Raw genomic sequence first — 26,513 nt, 5'->3', positions numbered from 1 at the left:
AAAGTAAAGGTTATAATTAATAAATAACTCAGAAAAACAAATATGATAATATTAAAACTTTTCCAGTAACCTGGTACTATACAAAAAGAGAAACATCCGGTCAAAAATTCCGTTATTATTGCACAAGATATCACGGATGTTTCTAGGTAGATTAAACTGACAACGCAAAGCCGCATAACATATGCAGTCCACGAGAATGTGGTGCACAGTCATGAGGCAGTTGTATCGTGTGCATAGGGGTGGGGCTTCCCCTGACATTAGGTACTTGTGTGTGATCCTCGTATGTCCTAACCGTTACCGGCAGAGGACCACTTCCTCACAGTTTTTCTGCAAGAGGAGTCCCATGGCAACACTAAATCTTTAATCCGTTGGAGTTTATTATCGACGTTAGTCGCCCAGTCGCTTTGCCATCTTGCTCTCACTGATTGTTTTAGACGATTGATTACTACCTTTTAATTAATCAAAGTTACTACTTTTGATTTTTCAAAGGTAGTAACTCGGGTGGTGAAAGGAAGTTGAATACACGCTTCTTTGGCAGCATAATCTGCTCTTTCGTTACCTAGAATCCTCATGTGGCTAGGGATCCAGCAAAAACTTACCTCCGTGTTGCGATTACCTAACTCAGTGATTGCATCATAAACGTCAATGACGACAGGATGTTTGGAATAAAAGTTTTCTAACGCCTGGAGAGCACTACACGAGTCACGTCAAATAAGAATGTTTCTATATTTACGGCTAACGATATTTAGAGCCCTATTTATAGCGAGTAGTTCTGCGGTGAACACACTCGTAATACCGGCTAGGCCAAACATATAAGTCCTGTCATTGACAACAAAAGCACAAGCAACGGTACCGTCTTGTTTTGACCCATCAGTGTATATCACCGCATCTGGGTTCGTTTTGGTGAGAATATACTGAAACATCTGCCGAAAAACAGTAGGTGTTGTTGATCGTTTATCGTATGTTGTAAGGTCAAATGTAAAATTTACAAGGTTTATTCTCCACGGAGGATATGAGCAAGGACATGACGGAAAGAACGAGGGAGTGTCAACATTTATATGCTGCAGCAGACGCCGGACACGGACACCCACAGGCGCAGTACAGCGTGGACGGTCCTCATACTTCCTTAAAATAGGATTCCTAAGAACTGGGTCAAAAGCCGGGTGATTTGGCTGTTCAAATTAGTACCAAATTAAGTAATAATTTTCTCACAATAATACACCTAGTAATTATGACACAAATTCTAATTTCATTGGACCTTTCTTTCTTTTCCTGTTTAGCCTCCGGTAATAACCTTTCAGATAATAAGGGTGATATGTATGAGTGTAAATGAAGTGTAGTCTTGTACAGTCTCAGTTCGACTATTCCTGAGATGTGTGGTTAATTGAAACCCAACCACCAAAGAACAACAGTATTCACAATCTAGTATTCAAATCAGTGTAAAAATAACTGACTTTACTAGAATTTGAACCGCTAGAACTCTCGACTTCCAAATCAGCTGATTTGGGAAGATGCGTTAACCATTATACCAACCCGGTGGGTTATTTCATTGGGTCTAGTTAAACAGATTGCAACGTTCACATTAAGAAAAAAAAAAGAAAAAAATTAAAATTTCATGTACAGAAATACTTTGGCCTAATTTTGAGTGTTAATCCGGTTTAAAAATATTAAGTTCAAAAATTAAAAAAAAAAAAATTATTTTGAATACAGTCCCCCATTGTTGTCGAATCGAGGTTAAAATTTAACATTACTTCCTAATTTTATAGAACCTGTATAGATTAATATTTTTTCCAACGTTCACGGGCTTTTAATAATCCGTTTTGGAAATATATGAAAAAAAACTCTAAAATAATTAAGCTAATTGTACTTCCATCCTTAATTTTTAACAATTTCAAAAATTTCAGAACTGTAAACATCTTGTTTAGTACTAGTACTACACCGAATTTCGAATTTCATGCGATAAGCCAACAAAAAGTTGAAATTTTAAATTGGCGGTAAATATTCAATCTCCTTTTCTGATTAAGTTCAAAATTTAATGGCATCAGTGCACTATATATAGAAATATTTGAGCCAAATTTCAAGTTTTAATGTTAGGCAATCCAGAGATGTTTATCGAAACACAGACCGCCAGACATTTGTACTTTCCAATAAGAGGGGATCATAGAACGTAGAAATTTGCAAAAAAAACCTCTTACATTCAAAATTCGGATGAATCATTATTATATTTTCCCCTATAGCTGGCTACAGCTGTTGGAGCAATTATATAGCTATTAACGGGAAAGTAACAGAATATCAACACACTTCAACTACGTGAATTTAAAATATTATTGAAAAGAAAAAAGCTGACAACACAGTTGTAGGACTTTCCATCACGCGGTTTTTTCTGATGTACATACAGATACACAACACACACAACACAAGCAACTTTATTTAAAATATTTATCATTTTATTTAAACATAATATTTTTTTGTTTATTTAATTCAAGGGGATTCTAACTAAAGCGCGCGCGCATACCGTATTTCATTCGCGTGGTATCAGTATTAACGGCCACTTTAAATGTTATTAATTTATTTAATTCTACCAATCACCTGTGACGTCACAAGATACAGCAGCAGTTTAGTCGCTAAGTGGGATGCGGCAGGATGTGTACGGGAGTGTGACCGAGTTAAGACCCCACTTTGATGGGGAACAAATTTATGGATCCGACGAGATGCTAACAGATAAAAGTGCAACGAAAAAGACCCATTGTACTGCTTTCTACAACGTTTCAAAATTATTACTTTTTTGGAGTGGGGATGCAATTTAGCAAAAAAACTTTTACACAAAAGATATTTTTTTTATAATCGTTCACAAAAATATTTTTTAAAAATGCAGTGAAAATCACCCCTTGTATTGCCTTCTATAACTCCTCAAAATTAAAACCATTTTTACAGGTGGGAGTGAATTTAGCAAAAAACGTTTTTTACAAAATTATTAAAAAAAAAAATCCCTTTCGGCACGTCGGAAGTAGATTTCACCGGTGCTAAGTAGGGGGTAAAAAAGATTTCCACCTTAAAGTTAAGATAAACTTCAAATTTACTCAATACAATGGTTGCATGCGATAAAATGTTTTATATGTTTGGCATACGACAAGCCCCATCTTCTTACATTCCAGCAAAATTTTGGTCATCCCTTGTCGGAAGGGTTAATCACATCAAAAATTGTTTCAGACAAACGTTTTAGGTAATGTTTAGGGAACTAACGACCACTTTAAATCGATTGTGCCTATTAAGGGAGGTATAATTATATATTTGTCTTCGGAACTCCATTTTTCCCACCCTTTGGGCCAATGGTTGGTGGTATCAAAAAACTACTTAGTTAAGTTTTAGGCCCTTATGCAAAGAATAGTAGGAACTTAAAACGAATTCGATATTTTTCTTAATAAGAAAGTTATAGAGATATTTTGTTTTTTCAAAAAAAGCTCCCCCCATTTCCACTCCCACGGTTCGATTTTGGCCATTAACAAACTCGACCAAGATTTTGGGTAGTTATATTTTATGTATCAATTTGAAAGTGACTGGCGCAAAATTAAGGGAGTTATCGTGTCCGCAAGAAACTGAAAAATATATATAAATGTATTAATAAACTTTTGAACTGACGTAGTTTTGGGGTGTGGGAGATGTAAAACGCGAAGATTTGTCGAAATTTTCCGGAAGTCAAATTATGGTACCCATTACAACAGGTAGCTTTCTTATGAAATCTACCTAAAATATATAACCTTAATTATGCAAAACCTGGAGACGATTTCGTTCTTTTCCCCTGTATCCCTCAACCCCTGACCTTTTAAATTGAAGATTTAATAGCACCAATGCCCCTACTACAGAAATCCAAATGTAAAACCGTGCTTCGATTACCTCCCTGTCATTGTGGACTCAACCAATTTTGTTAATTTCGGAACAAATCAAAAGTTACTAGCGTCAGAAAATACTACTTTTAAAATATCTGATGTTAAAAATTTATGCTTAAAAGCCATCGATAAAACGGGCCAGCAGTTATGGAAAAACTGTATAAAACATGTAGGGATACTGCTGAACCAAATTATTGGGAACCTTATAATATAATAACAAAACAAAATTGAGCCTCTCATTATATTTCTTAATACTGATAACACTAAGGATTTCTCGTAGTCAGATGACCAAAAGCGAATTGAATTTATTATTATTTCTTTATTATCATAGAAATTTAATCTGAAATATTAGTGAACGTTTACTGTTAGTGGACAGTTGAAAATTTCATAACTAAAAAAAAAACTCAAGGAAACTACGTAACAGTAAACTATAACTGTAATGAATAAAATACTAATGGGTTATCTCAGATGTGCCGAATAAGGTAAGAAATAATTATTTATCACTTAACATAATTTATTCTATTTAAATTAAAAATATTTATATAATTTTTGTAAAATAAAACGGCGCATAATTATTGACTATTAACGTGGCGTAATTTCTTGTATATGCATCTAGATTTACAGGAGATGCTTGTGAATCGGCCGCCAGAACACTCGTAAGTGCAGTTAGTTTACTTGAACTCTATAAGGTAACTTTATTTCTTTTCTTTTCCTGTTTAACCTCAGGAACCACCGTAAGATAATACTTCAGAGGATGAACGAGAGGATATGTATGAATGTAAATGTAGCCTTGTACAGTCTCAGAACGACCATTCCTGAGATGTGTGGTTAAATGCAACCCAACCACCAAAGAACACCGGTATCCACGATCTAGTAAAATCCGTATGCAAATAACTGCCTTTAGAATTTGAATCTTAGAACTCTGATTTCAAAATCAGCTGATTTTCGGTGACGAGTTCACCACCAGACCAACTCGGTGAGCTCTATTAACTAACTGAATTAGGTATAGGTACTCAAAATTTCTGCTTTTATTTTTACAAATAACCCATCCCGACTGAAATAATTATTACTTATATAATGGCCAAGAAACAATATAAAAGTCGGTTGTCAAAAACACCCGAATAAATGACAATGAAAAAAATCTTATTTTATATTTTCAGAATTTTTTACACCTTTCATAAGAGCATAAATTCGAAGTTAAATAATTTAAAAAAGGAGGGTTTTCTATATTTATTATTACTTTTTTTAACTAAACTTTTAATCTATATAAATAAAAATGTAAATGTTCGTTTGTTCAAAATTCTAGATCTCCAAAAGTTGTTCACAGACTACTTTGAAATTTTGACAAAACGTTGCTTTCGAATACGCGCGTTTTTTATATACCTACTATTTATATACCTAAGATGTCACACCGTTTTTTTTTAACCTCCGGGTCTATCGTTAGGCATGTTTCGGAGGATGAGATGAATGATTTGTAGCGTGTGTGAAAAATGCCATGCCTAACCGGGATTCGAACCCGGGACCTCCGGATGAAAGGCCGAGACGCTACCAGTCGCGCCACAAAAAAGATGTCACACCTGACAGGCAAAACATGTTTTTTAAAAAAAAAAAACAGCGCTATTTGTTGGCCGTAAAAGCAACACACGCTATATTAAATATTTTACGATTCCATTTCAATGTTTTTGATATGTGTGTTCGCTATTGACTAAAAAACTACTGGACCGATTTACGCGCGGGGAAAAATCAGAAAAGGGAAAAGTGAAATAAGGGAAGAGAACTTTGGGAAGGAAAGGGAAAGTGGGAAATGGTGAAAGAGAAAGGGGCGAAAGGACAAAAGGGAAAGGTTAAATTTTATGACGTTCCGTAATGTTCATTTTATTAATGTTTTATCAAATTTGTTTATACAAGCATCTAATCCGGACGATACCGGGTTTGAAACACGATTAATATGCTACAAAATTTCCATTTTATATTTACAAGCCTAAGTTTCGAGTCTGGGTAGCTATTACTTATCAAACAATATAAAGAAAAATAAGAAAAAATTACGGTTAATTATATTTTCTAATTACCAAACAAACCCAGAGACTTTTACCTAAAAATACATTATTTTGAATAGGTATACTTGCTTACCAGTGATCTTTGATGGTAGGATTTCAATTAACCACACATGGCAGAAATGGTCGAACTGAGACTTTACAAGACTATACTTCATTTCCACTCATTTATCCCCTTTTCGCCCTCATTTATTCTCTAAAGTAATACCTGAACGGTAATTCCCGGAGGCTAAACATGAAAAAAGAAAGAAGTCTCGCTGAAACTAGTCAAAATGGACATTTCCGTTCAAATGTGAAAACCGACATTTTTCGCGATCACAGTACTTCCTTTACATCGTACAAGGAAGTAAAAATTGTAGACATTTCTTGATAGCTCTATATATGAAGTATAAAATTTCAAACAATTTTTGAAAAAATATTTAAACCGAAGGAAGATATAGCAGAACAAAAAAACACATTTCAATTTTCAGAAGTGGGGAGGGGTTCATTTTTTGAATTTTTTTAAAAATTATTTATATAAGCAATGTAGGTAACAAAAATTTGTCTAAACTAACTCTGAGAAAAATCGAGATTTTTTCGCTATACCCCTTTAACAAATTTTGAAAAAAAAAATTATACGATCAATGCCACATATATAGAAATAATATTTGAGCCAAATTTAAAGATCAATTCTGAGATAAAAGGCCAAAAGCAGTGCTATACATACGTACGCACACACGTACATAATTGTTTTGTTTTTTTTTTTTTTTATTTAGATGAATACTTGGACCCTACAACGTAAAAATTAAAAAAAAACGCGATGCCCCATTTTTGAAACGATCACCGTACTTTTCTCTTTTACCTATTTTATCTATATTCACCAGGAAATTTTCAAACCTCTGTCCACCAAGCCACTTTTTTCAAATGCAAGAAGAGGAAGTAGTCACAATGTGTAAGGTCAGGTAGACCCACTAATATTTAAATATAAGCCAATGGCCCTTAATTTATGAATATGCCTCGTTCTTAAATGGTAATATTTTGTTACTTAATAATGTTAATAAAATATTTTCTTTATGAAATTAGTTAAAGTTCATATTTATATTTAAATACATATTTGTTTTTAATTTAATTTTTCTGATATATATTTTTTATATATTTATTGTGCGTTGTAAAATGTCATTTAATATATTATCTATTTAAAATTATTAATTATTTATTAGTTTTTTATTCTATTCTTTTTTTTATTTTATAACTTTATAAGTGATACCCCCAGAATAATATTTAAGCTAGTAAAATTTTACTAGCAGTAGTAATACTCAATTTATTGTTACATAACTACATTAATCTCTCAAAGGGGTCTCATTCCTTATGAAAGTTGATTGTTCATATACATCAAACTTCCATTTCCTAATCTTTTCCTCCCTCTCAGTGAGAGTTGTGGCAGCTGTCAGATTGGCTTTGGATCTGTACAATTAAGCATCAACAAACGTTTGAACATTCTTAACGAATAAACTGATATAAATTGTGGAAATAATAAAATAATAATTACCATTGTTAACACAATGAGTGAACAAAAACAATCCTCCAAAATCTATTCAAGTAAATCTTTAACCAGGTAATACTGAAAATTTCATTTACACACAAATAGGAATGTAAAATCAGTGTATTAGGGATTTTTATAGGATTATTATCATTTAGCAATCTCCATGCACTTTCTATATCGGCTCCTGAATCAAAATCAATTAAAATACATGAATGTTTTACTAACTCTAGCATACAAATTCTCTTTTTTTTTAGTTAATATATGCTTGCCACTTGTCCAGTATGACTGTTTGACAAGGAGAATTACTTCACTGATTATTGATAGTAGTTGACAACAGTTACATAAAAGACAACAGTTGGTTGGTTGGTTACTACAACAAGAAAACAGTCTTTTATTACATGTCCATTGCTGAGGTACAAAAACTGAATTTATTTCTTCCTCCACAAAAATAAACTCATCAACTTCAACAGTTTTCTTTGTGCACTAATATTTACACATTTATAAGGTAATTAGTATAAGGTACATGAAAATTATTGCATCAAAATTTCCTTTTTCTTAAAAATATAAATAAATGAAACTGAATGAAAATTAATTATCCAGAATAACAATGCTGTTATTAATGTAATTAGTCTACCGTTAATCTTATCCCAAAACAGAATTTACATGTAAAAAGGTTGAACTACATTATCTTTCTATATTTGTCCTTATTCATTAACATCTATAAGTTAAGAATGTTCAAAATTTAGTCGACACATAACTGAAAAGATGCTAACTCCAGCTTTATCAGCAAAGTATAAAATAATGCAAAGAATAAAACAAACCATTGGTGCAGCTTCTACCAGCATCCATTATGATAATTAATAAATAACTATTATTTAATTAATTAATACTTTGACTGGGCATTAAACAAGAATTTATTTTATTAGTTTTCAATATCATACTAGATAATTATTCAATAATTTTATTTTGTTTTTTTATTAAACATGGATTAAGGAAATATTTACTGAGGTTTAAAATGTTATTATTTAATGAGTTTTTAAAATGTGTTAGCCCTGTGTATATTAATATAGGCATAAGGAAAATAAGAATGTAAAGAACTTTAGAAATTTCAGACTCTGAAATTAAATTCTAATTTATATTATCTGTATAGTAGATAATATAGTATTGAGTAAATTATACAAAAAAATACTGATTACTGATTGTCATTCTTTATCAAGGGTTAAGTATTACAACCTGACAGTAAGGCAGCAACACTACCTCTATAATCTTTAAAATAGGGGGTTTTGATACCTTCAATTTAATTACATAAATAAGAATGACAAGTTTATGAATGATTGTATTTAAGAATCCATAATAAAATTTAAATGTAGTAGAAATAATGAAGATGGACCACTGAATATAAAAATAGGGGGAGAAAAGATTGCAGAGGTAGAAGAATTTTGTTATTTAAAAGTAGAATTACTAAATATGGACAAAGCAGGAGCGATATAAAATGCCAAATAGCACAGGTGAAACAAGCCTTCAGTAAGAAATATAATTTGTTACATCAAAAATTAATTTAAATGTCAGGAAAACATTCTTTAAAGTATATATTTGGAGCGTAGCTTTACATGGAAGTGAAATTTGGATAATCGAAGTAACTGAGAAGAAAAGAAGCTTTTGAAATACGGTGCTATAGGAGAATGTTAAAAATCAGATTGATGGATAAAGTGACAAATGAAGAGGTTTTGCAGTAAATTTATGAAAAAAGAAGCATTTGGAAAAATATAGTTAAAAGAAGAGACACACTTATAGGCTACATATTAAGGCATCCTGGAATAGTTGCTTTCATATTGGAGGGACAGGTAGAAGGGAAAATTGTGCAGGCAGGCAACGTTTGTAACATATATAACTAATTGTTAGGGATGTAGGATGTAAGGGGTATACTGAAATGAAATAACTAGCACTAGATAGGAAATCTTGGAGAGCTACATCAAACCAGTCAAATGACTGAAGACAAAAAAAAATAAAATTTAATCTTACGTGCATAACAGTTTTTCGATTAGCATTCTTGTTTTTTTTTATTGGAGGGCATCAAATTCCCACAATAACTATTCTAAGATATTCAGACTTCAGAACTAACAGTGTAATACCTTTTTGTAGTTACATTTACAGTAGTTATGTAATTACTACGAAAATAAATTATATAAAATACTCTGGTACAAATTCAAGTCCAAGCTAAGTTAAAATTAAATAATTTAAGCGAAAACTAGATCTGGTAATTTGGGTTAGATGATCATCGCTAATTTTCGAAAAATACTTAACTTAAAATGACTTATCAAAACCACGTACATTACTTTTTAACCTCCGGGTCCACCGATAGGCATGCTTCAGAGGATGAGATGAACGATTTGTAGCGTGTCTAAAATAATTAAAGGGGCATTAATATTGTTAAATTTTGGATAATATTTTTTAAAAAATAAGTAGGGTAATTTTCATGACTATTAACTTTTTAATTTTTATATATTGGTTATATAAAATTGAGTTTTAATAAGATGCAATAAAAGTTATTTAAAGTTTTAAACTTTAAAGTCGATCACATTAATGAGTAGGTAATATTCTAATATTCAAAGTTTTTCTAAACAGTGTCCCACATATATCGGAACCACATTGACCAAAATAGTTTAGGTTTCACAAAAATATCTGGCTACATATATATATATATATATATATGTGTGTGTGTGTGTGTATATGTATATATATTCAGTTACCGTGAAAAATTGATATTTGGCAAATGTTGATATTCTCCGGTGAGTGTCAACACATACCACACACGTGAGACCTAAATATTTCCTTTTTCGGACTTCAACGATGTCGACATACACAGATAAGCTCTGGTGGCTGGTAAATAGATTATGAGAAACCTTGTAAAAAAAGGAAGTTTAAATTTAACATAACCTTCGCTCGCTAACCTCATTTAATTGTAAAAAAAAATTATTCTGAAAACTATAAATATTTTTTTTATTTCTCTTAAACTACATACCTTATACTACCGTCTCTATATAATCGTCAAATAAATTAAGACATTTATCGTAGCGATACACCAGCTTTAATATACACTCGTGGTATTCTTCTGCCGCCAGCCATTTAATCACTGATAAACCTTTTTTAAGTTCATTGTCATTCGCGAATTGCTTACTTATTGCTTTTTTCCTGTTTAGCCTCCGGTAATTACCTTTCAGATAATACTTCAGAGGATGAATGAAGATGATATGTGCGAGTGTGGTCTTGTACAGTCTCAGTTTGACCATTCCTAAGATGTGTGGTTAATTGAAACCAAACCACCAAAGAACACCGGTATCCTCGATCTAGTATTCAAATCTGTGTAAAAATAACTGGCTTGAGTAGGATTTGAACGCTGGAACTCGACTTCCAAATCAACTGATTTGGGAAGCCAGTTGGTTTTATTAGTGTCCTACTTTTGCATAAATTTTATGGTAACGCTACATCTTTTGCAGGTGATACAGCTCTACTATATTCATAAGAATCTTGATAGATTGCAAACTGTAATGCAGAGTGATCTGGATAATTTAGACTTATAGTTTTGTCAGTAAATTATTTCATAATACTTTAAAAATCAAATATCTAATTTTTACTTTATCTGCTTCCAGTTTATTAGTTCTATTAATATACCATAATGGTGACTCTGCTCGTATACAATGTGATATCTCAGGTGAAATTTATTACTTGAGGTGATTGTTTTTAAAATTCATGGGATTTGCATATACAGTATTTGAAGAAATATTTGTTTATATGCATTAAAAGAATTTGTTTATTTGAAATTCAATTATAGATTGCATTGCTGGGGATCAACCTAAGAAAAAAAATAGATGTGTGGATTATGGCAGCTAAAAAACAATATTTTAAAAATGAGGGAATTACCTGCCAAAAGATAGTAGAGAATTATAAACTAGTATACCAGTATGTCTGTTACTACAAATAAACTATCAAAAATATGTATTAATATTTTTTTTATGAATACTTTGTTGGAATATCTTATGAAGTTATCAGTAGCGCTGGTGAATGATAGAATGATGCAGAATTATCAAGATCACTTTAATTCTCTCATTTCACTTAAATCCTATTGGTTATTATGAGCTTGGTATACGTATATACAGTCTCTAAAACCAAGTAAATGTCGAGATACCAATAAGATCTCTTCTGCTCACGTAAAGGAAATTTCTGTTCAAGTAATCCCTACCTTATCTAATATATATAATAATAGTCTTGATATGGGTAAATTTGCTTCCATCCTGAAATTGTTTCAGTTCATAAATCAGCTACTTTAGATGTGGCTGGTAAATATCGAACCATTTTACTACTTTCAGTTTCTTTTTAAATTGCTAGAAAAAGCAATTAAATAAAGTTGGTTAGTTTTTTATCCAAAAATAAATTTTTTGCTCGTATCAATTAGGGTTTCATGAGGATGAATATTTAATTTGCAATGCATGTTTTTGTATTATTTCTTGATATTTATTATGAATTTGATACAGTAAAAAAAAAACGAATTCACCTTTATTTAAAATGTATAGTACTGAAATGAGAGGTCTAGCTTTAAAATTGTTTTCGTATTATCTGGAAGACAGAAGTAAGTGCATAATTGTGGGTGACTGTGTGAGCAATAACTTTCAGGTAAATTATATATTCCCCATTATTTATATATTAAGAACCTATTCTATTTATAATTTATTAATGACCTATTTCACATAAATTTTATGGTAAGAGAAAGCTATATATCTTTTGCACATGTTGCTCTAGTAGATTTGTTTGAATATTGATAGGTTGTAGACTGACCTGGAATGCTTTAAAAATCAAATATCTAATTTCTTCTTTATCATCTGCTTCCAGGTTATTAGCTCCATTAATATACCACAGTGTTGACTGTGCTCTTATTCAGCTACAATACCACTTTTCAGTCATATCTTGGGTGTATTCTATTAAATACTTAGGGTTGATGGTAGATGGCAAATTATCACAAAATTTACTTATATGTTTACAGAGTTTTGAAGAGATATTTATTTACACGCATTAAAAAAAGTTTTTTTCAATGGATGTACTTCATCAAATCTTCTTTTCTCTAGTTCATTCAAAATTAAACTATGGATTCCATGGTTGGGAATCAACTTATTGGCTCTCATCATCTGATTATAATTTTGCAAAATACAATTATATACATAATGTGTGGTGCAAGTAGGAAAACATTCTTTCCCTTTAGTTTCGTAAATATCTGTATTTTGCATTATATCTTTTTCTTTATAAGGTCTTCTAACCTTTTACAAATGAAGTGGTAACATCGAGCTGGTGATAGCCAAGGGTGAAAGCAATTTTATAACTAAGCAGACTTTTGCAAAAATGTTACTCTTCCAAGACCTTACTGTGCATTATTTCAAAAACTTTTCTTTTTCTAAAACTTAAGTTCTTTAACTCCCTGCTGAGTAGTGTAAGAAGTACTAGTAATCTTAATTTAAATTTAACTTAAAAGAATGGATTTTCTACTTTATAATTGATGAGATGGAAGCACATTATTCAATCAATGGTGATCTAGTCTAAATGAAAGAGTAGTTAATTTTAAATGTTATGTTAATTACGTAGGTGTGTGTGCGTGTGTGTATATGTGAGCAGGGAGAGGAAGAGATAACATAATAAAACTGGGTGTGTGTAAGAAGTTAGTTTTTTATTTTAATGTTTTTTTTTTCTAACTATATTTGCTGATGTGGTACTCCTACCTACAGTCAAACTTTTGCTTTGTAGGTAAAATACTTTCATATGCAACTACAGTAATATCAAGAAAAGTGGGCTAAATTTTTCGATATATTAATATGATTAAATGTTTGTGTACTAAATTACACAAACATTGCTTGAAATTTGGCATAAAATTAAAATTATTACAATGCAACCATCAACAAAATGAATAAACAGATGTTTCACCCAATTAAATTACATAAACACTTTTTTTTTAAATCAAGTAATTAAAATGTTATTTCATTAATAGCGTAGATTAATAATTATTATTAATAAATTATATCTAAATAAAAAAGGTAAAAAAAACGGGAAATGAAGTCTGATTTGAACCGATGTGCCTTCCCCTTAGAAGATCCAAATATTTCATTTTGCCATAACTCTGGAACCAATGAATATTTTTTATTATAAATTCGTTAATAATTTGTTAAAGTGTGCTTTACGCAGATGCGTGGAAGGGATGGCAGTTAAGAGCAAGCGAGTCGTATAACCTTGAAACGGTAACCTATTGTCGTGGGATATAGTATTGTGCGGGGGGGGGGGGGGGACGCTCACTTAGCAACGGGAGTTGCTGACAGCGCGTCGGCAGCAATTAATTCCATCGATGATTGCAGTTTGATTTGTAACATCTCGTACTAATATTACATGAATATTTATAACCATTTTGTTTTTTATTAATTTATTTTACTCGTATTGACAGTATACAAAGTACTCACTTTTTTACTAGCCTCCGGGACCACCCTTAGATATTGCTTAAGAGGATGAGATAAAATGATAATTTTGTTAACGCATAAAAAAATGCTATGCCTGCCCGAACTTCGAACCCGGTACCTTTGGATAAAAGGTCGAGACGCTAACAAGGTCGAGACGGTTAACAATACCACTGTGTATATGTGTGTGTGTGTGTGTGTGCGGGCGCGCTCAGAGGCGCACGCGTACACACACACACACACACACACACACACACACAAGCACTATTATAGAGGGAATAAAATCTATTAAAACTGAAAACTGACTGCTAACGTAGATATTAATTTCAAAGTATATAAATTCGGATGGAAATATTTAATCATTATTTTCGTTCATTTAGATTAAATATCTTTTTAATAGAAAGCTTGGAATCAGTGATGAGGAACATACTTTCAGCTATCACAACTATATCGGATAATCAGTCAATGAAAATTATTTTCATCAAATATGTAAAGTTATAATATGTATTGTTATATATACATAATTTCCTTAAAATTACATATGTATGAAGCACTGGATAATCGACTTTTGGCAATGGTATTCATTTTAAAATATATCTTTTTTTTATTCAATCAATTCATTATTTGTCATAATAAAATTGTTAGATGTTGGCGATAACTTCAAAATTGAAAACATATAATTTTGGATAAATGATTATTAGAACTACTGCTTAATCGACAGCCATTTAATTAACATCCCTAATATAATTAACTGAACCTCATGTAAATGAATAAAAGGTGTTTTCATGCAATGTTTAAAATTTATAATTTTTCTCACGATCGGCTGAAGTATTATGTGTACAAGTGCAGCGCTTCAGATTCTTAATCCAAGGAATCTGGTTTGAATCGGTCTGCCTCACTAATAGTTTTGCCTTAATGGATATTCCCCTTTATAACAGGTATCTTCCGGTTATGAAGGGTCAGGGAAAATAAGGCTATTTCCTTGATTATGATAAAAGCTGTTGGGCGTCATTATGGATTCACCACACCTTGCGTACCCTTGGCTTCGAAATTTGTAGCTATGTCTACTTCACTCTTTTTTCTTCTTCATGATTGTAACACCTTTGGTTCCTTGAATAACTTTAATTTTATAATTTTTCATTAATATTTTTTTTAATTGTGAAGAATTATAATTTTTCAGTAGGAAAGGATCAGACAGCTACCAATAAAATTTTAAGGAAGTTTAAACAAAAAGATTTGTAAAATATCTTTTAAGTTTTTATTTTTGTAATTACAAAGGTTTTGCTAAAACAGATTTTGAGTGAACACACACACACAGAAAGATTTAATTTAAGACTGTGTATAAATTGGAAACAAAAGCTAAATTGTTATGTATAGTCAACTAAAAACAGTGTTCTAAAGATATTTATATATTTTTATGTTTTTCTATAAGACATTCTGCCAAATACTTACTAGAATTATTAAAATTAATATCAATGTTTGGCCAATGAGTTGAAAATTGTAAGAGCCAAGGAGGACCATGCCACCAAAGTGACATCAAATAATTTACTTGTTTTACAACACCTAGACTAAGTCAGCTGGATTTTCCAAAGACTTAATATAGTGCCACTTAGCATTTGAGGTATCTCTTTGAATTTCAGTAATTCTATTACTTATAAATACCTTCCAAGCAGAAGCATGTCCATGAATCCAGGGCAATGCTATTGTTCAATCTAAATAAGATGTATTTCATTAATAAGTATATTCAAAGCATTTATTGCCTTCACTAATAAACATGAGAGTAGTAAACAACCAGATAATTCAAGTTTTGGTAGGTTATTTAATTATTTAATGACTTATCTTAATTCAATTAAGTGCAACTGATTGTATAATTTATACTACTGAGATAACATCGTTATAGGTAATCTATCATCCCAATTAATTTTACGTTTCCATAAGGATTGCTTGAAACATTTATGATAGAAAACAATAGAACCAATAAGATTTAATGGGTCAAATACTCTTGTAATAATAGAGAATAATTCTTTAGTATAAATTTTAGTATCAATAAATTGAGTAATTTGAAATTATAATGTGTCTGTAGAATTGTTCCATAAAATGCCTAAGTTATGTAACTCATGTTCCTGTGCTAAAGGAATAAAATTATGTTCAAGAGTAGCAATATTATGATTATTAGAGAACCATTGAAGAAATGGAAAACCATAACGTTAGAGTAAATTTGAAACAACCTTTAGTTGGATAGTTTCATCTAGATGGTCAGAGCCTGAAATAAAAACATAAAAATCATTTCTAATAGCATTGCATGATAATGGAAAATTTTTGGTTTTCATTTGATATTTGAATTGGTTATCTAGTGGCTAAATATGGAGCAGAAACGGTTCCATATGTTATAGTTCTAAGTGAAAAATATTGTAGTTGTCGATCTGGAGATTCACATCACAAAAGGTTTAACTGGAATTTGGCGATACATTTGGCTAAGTATTACTGAGAATAAATCCTATTGGACAACAAGCCCAACTAGAGAAACTATTAAAGGTTTTAGCTGAGACATCGAAGACAACTCGCATTTTAGTATTTAGACTTGTGGGCTTAAATATTGGCTGGTGAGGTAAGTAATGTACATCTGATTCATTGGTTAATAAATCGTCAGAATTAAGTAATGACATATGACCTAATCTTAGGTATTCTTGCATAAAGACAGTATATTCCCTTTCAAGATTAGAATTGTTTCATAATTTAATCATTCTAATCTCATTCCAGATATAAGAATCTATTTTTAACATTAATGAAAGTTTCACCTAGCTGGAGTTTATCGGATTAACGTGGTAATAAGAAGATTAAACTGATTTGATTGTTCCTCGTGATATTAAGTTGGAAATGTGTTTCACATGAAAAGGTGGAAGTTTCATTAACTGAAACTTCAGATCAGTTTCATGAATTTTCCAAAACTTTTGTTGCTTGTAAAAAGGGATGTAATACTATTCTTATGTTTAAATTAAGTAGGAAGACAACTACTAAGAATAAATCCCAGTTTAATCTCTTGAATAACAGGATATCTTGAATAAATTAAAATAAGGTAAAATAAGATCTAAATAAAATTGGGTTACAAAAATATCACAATATAGTTGATATGTTAAATTTAGAATCTGTAAAGAAAAGGTTTTGAGGTAGATTAAGATGAAAAGTTTAAAATGTATGTAATGGAAGGTTAGTTATGTCTGGCAAAACAGCATAACGCATACCAATGAGCGTTTTTGTATTTGAATGCAATGTAAGTAATGCACTACACTCAGATTTGTCTAATGCATTATTTATGCCTGAAATAGGCAAATCTTTATTGAATTAAAGCCCCAATTTGCAACAATTTAACTGACTGCCTAAGTTTAACAAGACTACACAAATGAGAATGACCAAAAACATCATCTACATTACATACAGCAGTAGACAAAATAACATTTTTGTTTAATTGTGAACAATAGTCATTATTATTAAATTTATCATTACTTAATTTACAATCATTAATCTTATCAGTATGAACGACTGTGTTATGTCTTTGTTGACGTAAATCACATAAGTTATTCGAGTAACATTGGTTGTTACTATGACCTCTATGGAAACATATGAGACAATTGTGTTCTAAAAAGTTTCTTCATTCATCATTGGATAAATTTTAAAAAATTATATCATTTTTGTAACTTATGACTGAACTTACAAAATAAACAATGCTTAAAGTTAGATCTAGAATAATAGCATTATGTTGTTTATGAATCTTGTTAACGTTTAAGTAGGATGTTTGTTAAGAGATTTAAATGCATTGTTGTAATGTTGTCCTTTAACATTTCCAATACTAAACTGTGAGTTTGTTATATGTTTTGGACAGCCCTAATTTGATAATCTTTCTTTCCATAATCTGGCAGTTTACTCTAGCCTTGTTGTTAGAAATTGAATTATAATAAATTTGAATATGTTAACTGGAAGTTTCATTGTTTCAAGTGAATTGACAAATGAAGAAATGTCACTGAATAAGATTTAATATGATTCTCTATTTAAAAAAATGTATTTTTAAAATGCGATTATAATCCGTAATGATTACAATTAACTAATGCGGCAAAAAAACAAAATAAAACTAAATTACACAAATAATATTATACAGATAATGGTGTTAACATAAGTTACAAACCCAGTTTCAGTGTAGTGAAGGAAACTCCAATAAAATATTTTTGTTCATTCATAATTTAATTATTGAAGGTCACCAATTAAAATTTAATTTTTTCAAGCTGCAATGTATTTATATGTATAACATAATATTAGAACTTCATATGTAGCTGATATTTCATATAAAGTTTTAATTATCCAGGCCAAAAATAATCTACAGCAAATCCAGCCACAGATAATTCGTTGGTTGTGGTAGTTGCATACACTAAGTAATTGCTGGATAAATAAACAAATGGATATTTGTTTATTTATAAACTAGTCGAAATGGATTCAGGGATGGTTAAACGGATATTTCCGTTGAAATCTGAAAACCAAAATTTTTACAATCACAATACTTCCTTTACTTCATACAAGGAAATAAAAATGAGATTTTCTTGCATTCCCATTTTAATAAAAAATATTGTATTATAAATTACATTGATAAAGTTAAAAAATATACAAGCATCCTACATGAATTAATTAACCAAGACTGGCTTATATTGAAAACTGAAAAGTAGTAAGCTAAACAAAAAAATAATGTATATTATAATACAAAAGTAGATAAGAGCAAAAATTATAAAATGAAAATTTAACTAGGATAACCTCTCTCTCTCTCTCTCTCTCTCTCTCTCTCTCTATATATATATATATATATATATATATATATATAATTAAACAAGAAGTAGATTAAGTAAAGTAATTAGTGTAATAATTAATAGTGTAATTAGTAAAGTATATTACATATATACAAGTAGTAGAAAAGATATATATATATATACTTTTCTACTAGATTATACTTTATATAAATAGATTTACATTTTGTAATAACAAATCTAACTTCCAATACTATATCAATAAATATGACATTAGAGGTTATAAATTAATGAAATGTGTAAATAGATTAGGTTTTTTTCTTTTCCCTGTTTAGCCTCTGATAATTACCTTTCAGATAATACTTCAGAGGATGATTTGCATGAGTATAAATGAAGTGTTAAGTCTTGCACAGTCTCAGTTCGATTATTACTGAGATGTGTGGCTAATTGAAATCCAACCCACATCGGTATCCACGACTGACTACTAAGACTTGAACGCTGTAACTTTCGACTTCCAAATCAGCTGATTCAGGAAGACCCGTTGACCACTAGTCTAAGCCGGTGGGTTAGGTTGCACAATATTAACCTAACCTACACCAAAGTACACAAACATCTTGTAGGAAACCACATATTGTGCTCATTCCAATAAAGTGGATTATACCTCCTATAAATCTCTGATTCAATAATTTTTGGTTTTGTATGTCAACCACAAGACAAAATTAATTTTTCTGCATTTTTTTAGCATTGTCATGAGTAGTTATTCACAACTGAATAACATATTCATAACATTATATTACATAACCTCATTACATTAAAACTGAAATTAATTAATTAAATTAATTTTTGATGTAATTAGGTCTAATTAAATAATTTAAAATAATAACACAATAAGACTACCTAACCTTCATGAACATAGTTTTTTATATAAGTTAGTGTATACATCTTTTTTACATTACTTTTACAAAATAGGTAAAGTCAATTAAAAAGTATGAACATATGATAGTTGTAGGTTACAGACTAAATTGATTTCGGGATTTCTTCTAATGATGTATATTTTAAAAATATTTTTATTTAATGTTGTTTATTTATATTTGTAACTTTATTTATTAAATTTTCTATTGTAAAAAATAATCATGTTATTAATAATTATACACGTTAAGTAAAACTGATAAAAAAAACAACGGTCTCTCATTTTGCCAACATAAATTTAAATAAAGAGATTGGTATTTAAAATAGTACCTAATTGTATAAATACGTAAATAAATAAAACTATTAACTAGTTGTAATTAAGACATTAATTAATATATATTATTTAGTTTTATTTACAAATATTATTTATTTAAAAGTTATAAACGTATTTTTTTTTAAATAATCTAATAAACAAAAATAGATGAGCGCGGATGATTATTACCCGACTCAAATCGTTTGTAGAACCCACAAACCTGTTAAAACATGTTCAGATTACGCCGTGTAACTGATCGGAACGGAACGTTTCGTGTTAGCTTAAAGTTTTAATTTCCTGGATTTAAGGTAAAATTAGGGTAAACTTATTGAAAAGCAGCATATTTATGCGAGGATTAATAGTTTTCAAGTATTTAAATTAATTATACAAATTAATATTCAATTTTGACTGGTTACTGATTATTTATAAAGCCACGTGCTTTAGACTGTGTAATGATAAAAAATTAGAAAATTGATTTTTCTTAAATAGATAATTCATTTAATTAATATTTATTGCTATGATATTTGTATGCAATATAATTTTCTCATTTTTTAAATTAGCCATTTTTTTTTTTTTTACTAAAAAATTGTTTCAAGGCTGTTGTCTTTTGTCCATGCTTTCATGGCAATGCTTTGGTTTCTATAAAATAAAAATTCTAATAATTTTTAATTTGTTCAATATACTGCTGTTTGCTCTTTATGCACTATTGATATATTAAAAAATATATTGAATTCCTACAATTTAGAAAAAAGATGATGCAATCAGTTGAAATTTGCAACAGCCTAAATTAGGTGAAGATTATGCAATGTAGTCTATTGAAAAATAGCTCTACAATCTATTAATTTATGTTAAAATGTTTATCAATTTATTTATCAAATAATTAATAGGAAAATGTGTGCGCCAATGATTGTAGCATATACTGCAAAAAGGTGCATACAGAAAGATTAATTATTGTTTAAATAATTAATAATAGAAAAATTTGTGTGCCAATGATTGTGGCATATACTGCAATAATGTGTATACAAAAAGATTAATTATTGTTTAAATAATTAATAGAAAAATGTGTGTGCCAATAATTGTGGCATATACTGCAAAAAGGTGCATACAGAAAGATTAATTATTGTTTAAATAATTAATAATAGAAAATGTGTGTGCCAATGATTGTGGCATATACTGCAAAAAGGTGCATACAAAAAGATTAATTATTGTTTAAATAATTAATAGAAAAATGTGTGTGCCAATGATTGTAGCATACACTGCAAAAAGGTGTATACAGAAAGATTAATTATTGTTTAAATAATTAATGATAGAAAAATGTGTGTGCCAATAATTGTGGCATATACTGCAAAAAGGTGCATACAGAAAGATTAATTATTGTTTAAATAATTAATAGAAAAATGTGTGTGCCAATGATTGTAGCATACACTGCAAAAAGGTGTATACAGAAATATTAATTATTGTTTAAATAATTAATGATAGAAAAATGTGTGTGCCAATAATTGTGGCATATACTGCAAAAAGGTGCAAACAGAAAGATTAATTATTGTTTAAATAATTAATAATAGAAAAATGTGTGTGCCAATGATTGTGGAATATACTTAAAGATTAATTATTGTTTAAATAATTAATAGAAAAATGTGTGTGCCAATGATTGTAGCATATACTGCAAAAAGGTGTATACAGAAAGATTAATTATTGTTTAAATAATTAATGATAGACAAATGTGTGTGCCAATGATTGTGGCATATACTGCAAAAAAGTGCATACAAAAAGATTAATTATTGTTTAAATAATTAATAGAAAAATGTGTGTGCCAATGATTGTAGCATATACTGCAAAAAGGTGTATGCAGAAAAATTAATTATTGTTTAAATAATTTATAATAAAAAAATGTATGTACCAATGATTATTACATATACTGACTATTTCAATTAATATAATGAACCAGTTTTTCATTGAAAGCTTTTAGATCAAGTCTATTGTGATTAACTGCTGCGTGAAACTTTGATGTGCATCTATAGAACAAGACTTTTTTTGGGGTAATGACTAGTTCATTTCCTCAAAAAAAGGAAAAATGTAATTATTCAATGTATTTATCAAAATACATTGGTTTAAAGTTAAAACCAGTTATTACTGGAATTTTTTTTAAGTAGCTGTTTAATTAAAAGTTTGAAATGATATTAGATAATGTTTATTAAAATTATGGAGTAAGACCAGTAGAATATTACTATATGTTGGCAGAGTAATAATGTATGTTTTCATTAGTTCTAAGGTCACTTGTAGATCCTAGATAAGAAAATGAATTCAACAGTTATTAGCCACACTATTACATTTATTTGTACATGTGTAAACCGTTATTAGGTTTTTACGCGTCTGCTTTGTACATATTTATAGATTAGTTTTCATATAATATTTTTTTAGCAATATGGAATTCAAGTAGGACATAAATAAGTTGTTAGGCTGTTTACATACACACAAGTGACCCGATCAGTTAATCTATACTTCTATAATTTTTTCATGATTTTTAAAAATTAAAATCTGATTATGGTATATAGCATTGTTAACAAAAAAAAATTATGCTTACACATACACAACATCCCCAGGCATTCATTAATTCAAACATTAAATTTCTGTAATTAGAATGAATTCTTGCACAGTTCTGACCAGCTTTTTGTTTATGACACCCTTGCTATTTTACAATCAGAAATTCACTGATTTCTTATTTTTTTTCATAGTACAACGCACTACATAAGTTCAACAACTCAACCAATCTTCATCAAATTTTAACATGCACAACTTCAATTACACTACTACATCATATCTAAATTTCAATGAAAATGATTTAGTAATTTTGGAGATTTTCAAGCCACGATTTTATATGTAGGCTTGTGTATATAAGGAACTTAAATTTTAAGTGAATGATATTTTTGTACTTCTCATTCCTCAAAACATAAAGAAAATTCACTTTCACCTCCTCAAACCCACCGTTCAACTGAAAATATCATACTTTTCTTCCAAAAGACCGTTAAAAAATGGTATACAGCTGTATTGTTACATATGTTAATTATCCATAGATAATATCTTCATTCATTTATCACAAGAGATCTTAATCATTATGAAAAGAATTATTTTTCATTTTAATTAATTAATTAATTATTTACAATGAAAGATAATTTAAGATTATGTTTAATTTTCATGCAATTCCATATTTCTAGTAAGTCGAAACAGAAACTGATTGCATATTTGTCACATATATAAATCAATTTTAACCAACACCTCTTATGAAATCTTTTTTAAACAGTTTTTTTTCAACACTGGTCACTGTAGGACCACAAAGAATAGTTAACTGGCTAGTTTTTTAGCCCTCCAATACTCCTTCATTCTTTCACTGTGCCAGTGAAATTTATTGATTACTGTATTCTTTCTTCTCCTAGATCCCTTTGAATTCTACGATTTTTTTAAGCATCCTTCTCTGTTTTAAATCAATCACATTTATGTTTGCTACCCTTAGGTCCCTTTAATTTGCTTGAACCACTTAACACTTATTTTGTCACCATTACACTTGTCAAAAATTCTTTTCGTAAGTCTGTTTAAATCCATTCTTGTCAGATGTCTATAAAATACCAGTCTTAAGTTAACGTGATTCTAACTCCCAGTAAAGTTCCTCATTCTTCCTTAATTTTCAACTATCGTTAGTTTTTTTGGGCCCTAGGATTTTCCTTGAGATGACTGTTTTCAGGCAAAAAATCTGTTCTGCACTAGATCTCCCTTTCCTGAATCCACCTTGATACTCTCCAATTTGTAGATTAATTTTTATTTTCTAATTTGTCAAGGATAACTTTAGAAAGAATTTTATATGTAATCATCAGAAGAGATATTCCTTGGTAATTTTTGACATCCATTTTGTTCCCTTAGTTGTGAATTTGATGAATTAAGAGCTGTTTTCCACTTCTCTGTGAGTTCTTCTTTTTACCAAATCCCTGTAAGCATTTTATTTAGCGAGCAGATTGTACTCTCCTTGGCATATTTCCACATTTCTGCTCAGATTTCACTGACTCTGATCCATTGTTCTGGTTCTACTCCTGAGAATCTTTCCTGTTTCTTCATAATTGAGTAATTTCCAAAATATTCTTCCAGGATTTCACATTCCTTTTTTTTATTATAGATTTAACTAATTCATTAATATATTATAACTGACTCAGGACATAAATGCAGTTTAAATATAATTTTTAATAGCATTCTTATCTAACAGTTGTTACATAAAAAGCTGTTTCTCTTAAGTAATTTTTTTGTTGCATCTTAAAACTTTAATTTCAACTTATCCCTTTGTTTATTATTATTATTGTTGTATGGCCAAATAAAGTAACAGTTCTTTTTGTTTTTCATAAATGACCAGATTTTTTTTTAGTACTCCAATTTCGTGTTTTATTGTACAATTTATTTGTACTTATAAATCCTTCCTGTAAGTTAAAATTTTACAAATTAAGTAACTTTAACATATTGGTTAATATTTTTATTGTCTTTTTCCACAATTGAATGTTAATTGCCTTCTACTTGTAATTTTGGTTTGAATCAACATTCTCAGATTATATAACAACTATATATATATATATATATATATATATATATTTGTTATATAATCTGAGATATATATATAATAATTATAATTGTAACCCCTCAATCAAATTAAATTTTTAATTTCTTTGGAGAAAAGTTATTGATTGATATTTTCTTTATGTTAATGTTTAAAAAAGATTTTCTTTGCTTAATTATGGTGACATTAATATACACATAAAAAAAGTCTGTGTCTTAACAACTTAATCTGTCTCCTAACCTAATCCCCCTTTTTTATCTGTCTTAACAACTAATCATATACTAACTTACTAACTATTAACCATTAACATTAACAACTACTTTGGGTACTGAAATAGTTTATAAGCCAATTAACTGGTGGTGGATTTTTATGTGTATTATATATGTTGCTATAATATAGCTATATATAACATAGCTATATATAACATAGCTATAATATATACTATAAAAATAGTATATGCTTATGTTGCTATAATATATTTAAATTTAGATCATTAAGCTTAATCATAATTGCTGGTGAATTTATTTATTGATCAACAAAGTATTCAAAGAATTAACTAAAATCTGATTGTTTGAAGTTAAGAAAATTAGTTATTAATTACATGAGATACAGTTTGAGAGGCGTTTTCTTTTTTTACCTTATTTGGATCATATTTTTTCTTTTTTTAAGATTCTCACAGTAGAATCCTTTAATAAAAATAAAATGTAAGAACAAAATAATCTTGTTCTTAAATGACTGACTTCTTTATCTAAACCATTAACTTTATTTCCCAGAGATATTTAAATTTATTAACTTTGTTCATTTTTTCATATTTTGAATCGAATCTTTATTGGTCATGAATTTTGCCTTATTGAAGGAAATTTTGAGCCCTAATTTATCTGTGATTTCTTTTATGTGGTTTACTTGTTCTGCTACTGTGTGAGATTTTTTGAGAAAATTACAGTGTTGTTAGGAAAGGTTTGGCAGTTAATTCAAGTAACTTTTAACTTCCAACCCAGTTTTATTTCATGATGTTCCAATTTTTTTCAACTTTTTCTCCCATTCTCTTAATTTTTCTAAGACACAGTTAAAAAGAATTGGTGATAAACTACCCCTCTCCTTTACTCCTGTTTTAATTTTACATTCTTCTGATAACTTTCCCATGACCTTCTCTTATTATGATTCTAATAGTTATAATTGTATGAATTAATTGGTTGTATTTATTTCAGAATAATTAGATGATATTTAAAACTATTTTGACCCAGTTCCTATTATTTAAGTTGTTACATAGTACAGGTCAGTAATTCTTTCAAATATATCGCTCAAGTACCGTTTAATCTACCAATATATTTCAATATTTCTGGTGTGATCAACCCTCAATGCAAAAAATATTCTTTTGTTTACTTCTATTCCAATGAGGTGAATGAATTATTTCTACTGATATTATTATTCTACTAATATATTATATATTATTTTGCTACTGTTAATAAACTTTCTTTTTTCATCATCATAATTAAATTGCGCTTTAATTTATGTTACTTTTCGCTGTGAATAACCTTCTTCAGCCTATTGTTGTAACTCAAGAGTTTTACCAATAATTTTTTTTAACAGTCAATCTAATGTATTTATGTTCTGGAATCAATAGATTCCAAATCTTTAGGAAAGTATTTTCCAAAAATATTTATCCTCTTTACATCAAATTAATTTATTTATTATTTTGAGTGTAAATTCAGTAAACTTTTATTATTTTTTAAAATCTTTTTAGTTTTATGCCATTTTATTACTAGATTATCATTTTACTGTTCCCTTTTATCACAGACTGTATGGCTTTTATTTTTTTCTAGATATTCAAATAACATTGAGCTACAACTGTTCTAACCCAGTAAACTGACTGTCTGTGAAACATTATACTGCCCTTTATCTCTGCATGACTAGTAATTTTAAGAAGAGATTATTCCTCCATTCTTATAGTGTTAGTTT

The 26,513-nt window shown here is 29.4% G+C and overlaps 1 long non-coding RNA gene across 1 annotated transcript in view; it reads right to left on the bottom strand.

Annotated features, from left to right (window-relative positions):
- Positions 1-26,513, bottom strand: part of LOC142320475 (uncharacterized) — a 110,851-nt gene that overhangs the window by 41,421 nt on the left and 42,917 nt on the right. Inside the window, exon 4 of the long non-coding RNA XR_012755400.1 lies at positions 18,132-18,470. This is a non-coding gene — a long non-coding RNA (uncharacterized LOC142320475). The remainder of the gene's footprint in view (positions 1-18,131; positions 18,471-26,513) is intronic.

This window comes from Lycorma delicatula, chromosome 2, assembly GCF_047948215.1.
Source record: "Lycorma delicatula isolate Av1 chromosome 2, ASM4794821v1, whole genome shotgun sequence".
Lineage (NCBI taxonomy): Eukaryota > Metazoa > Arthropoda > Insecta > Hemiptera > Fulgoridae > Lycorma > Lycorma delicatula.
This window is presented reverse-complemented; position numbering and strand designations above follow the sequence as displayed.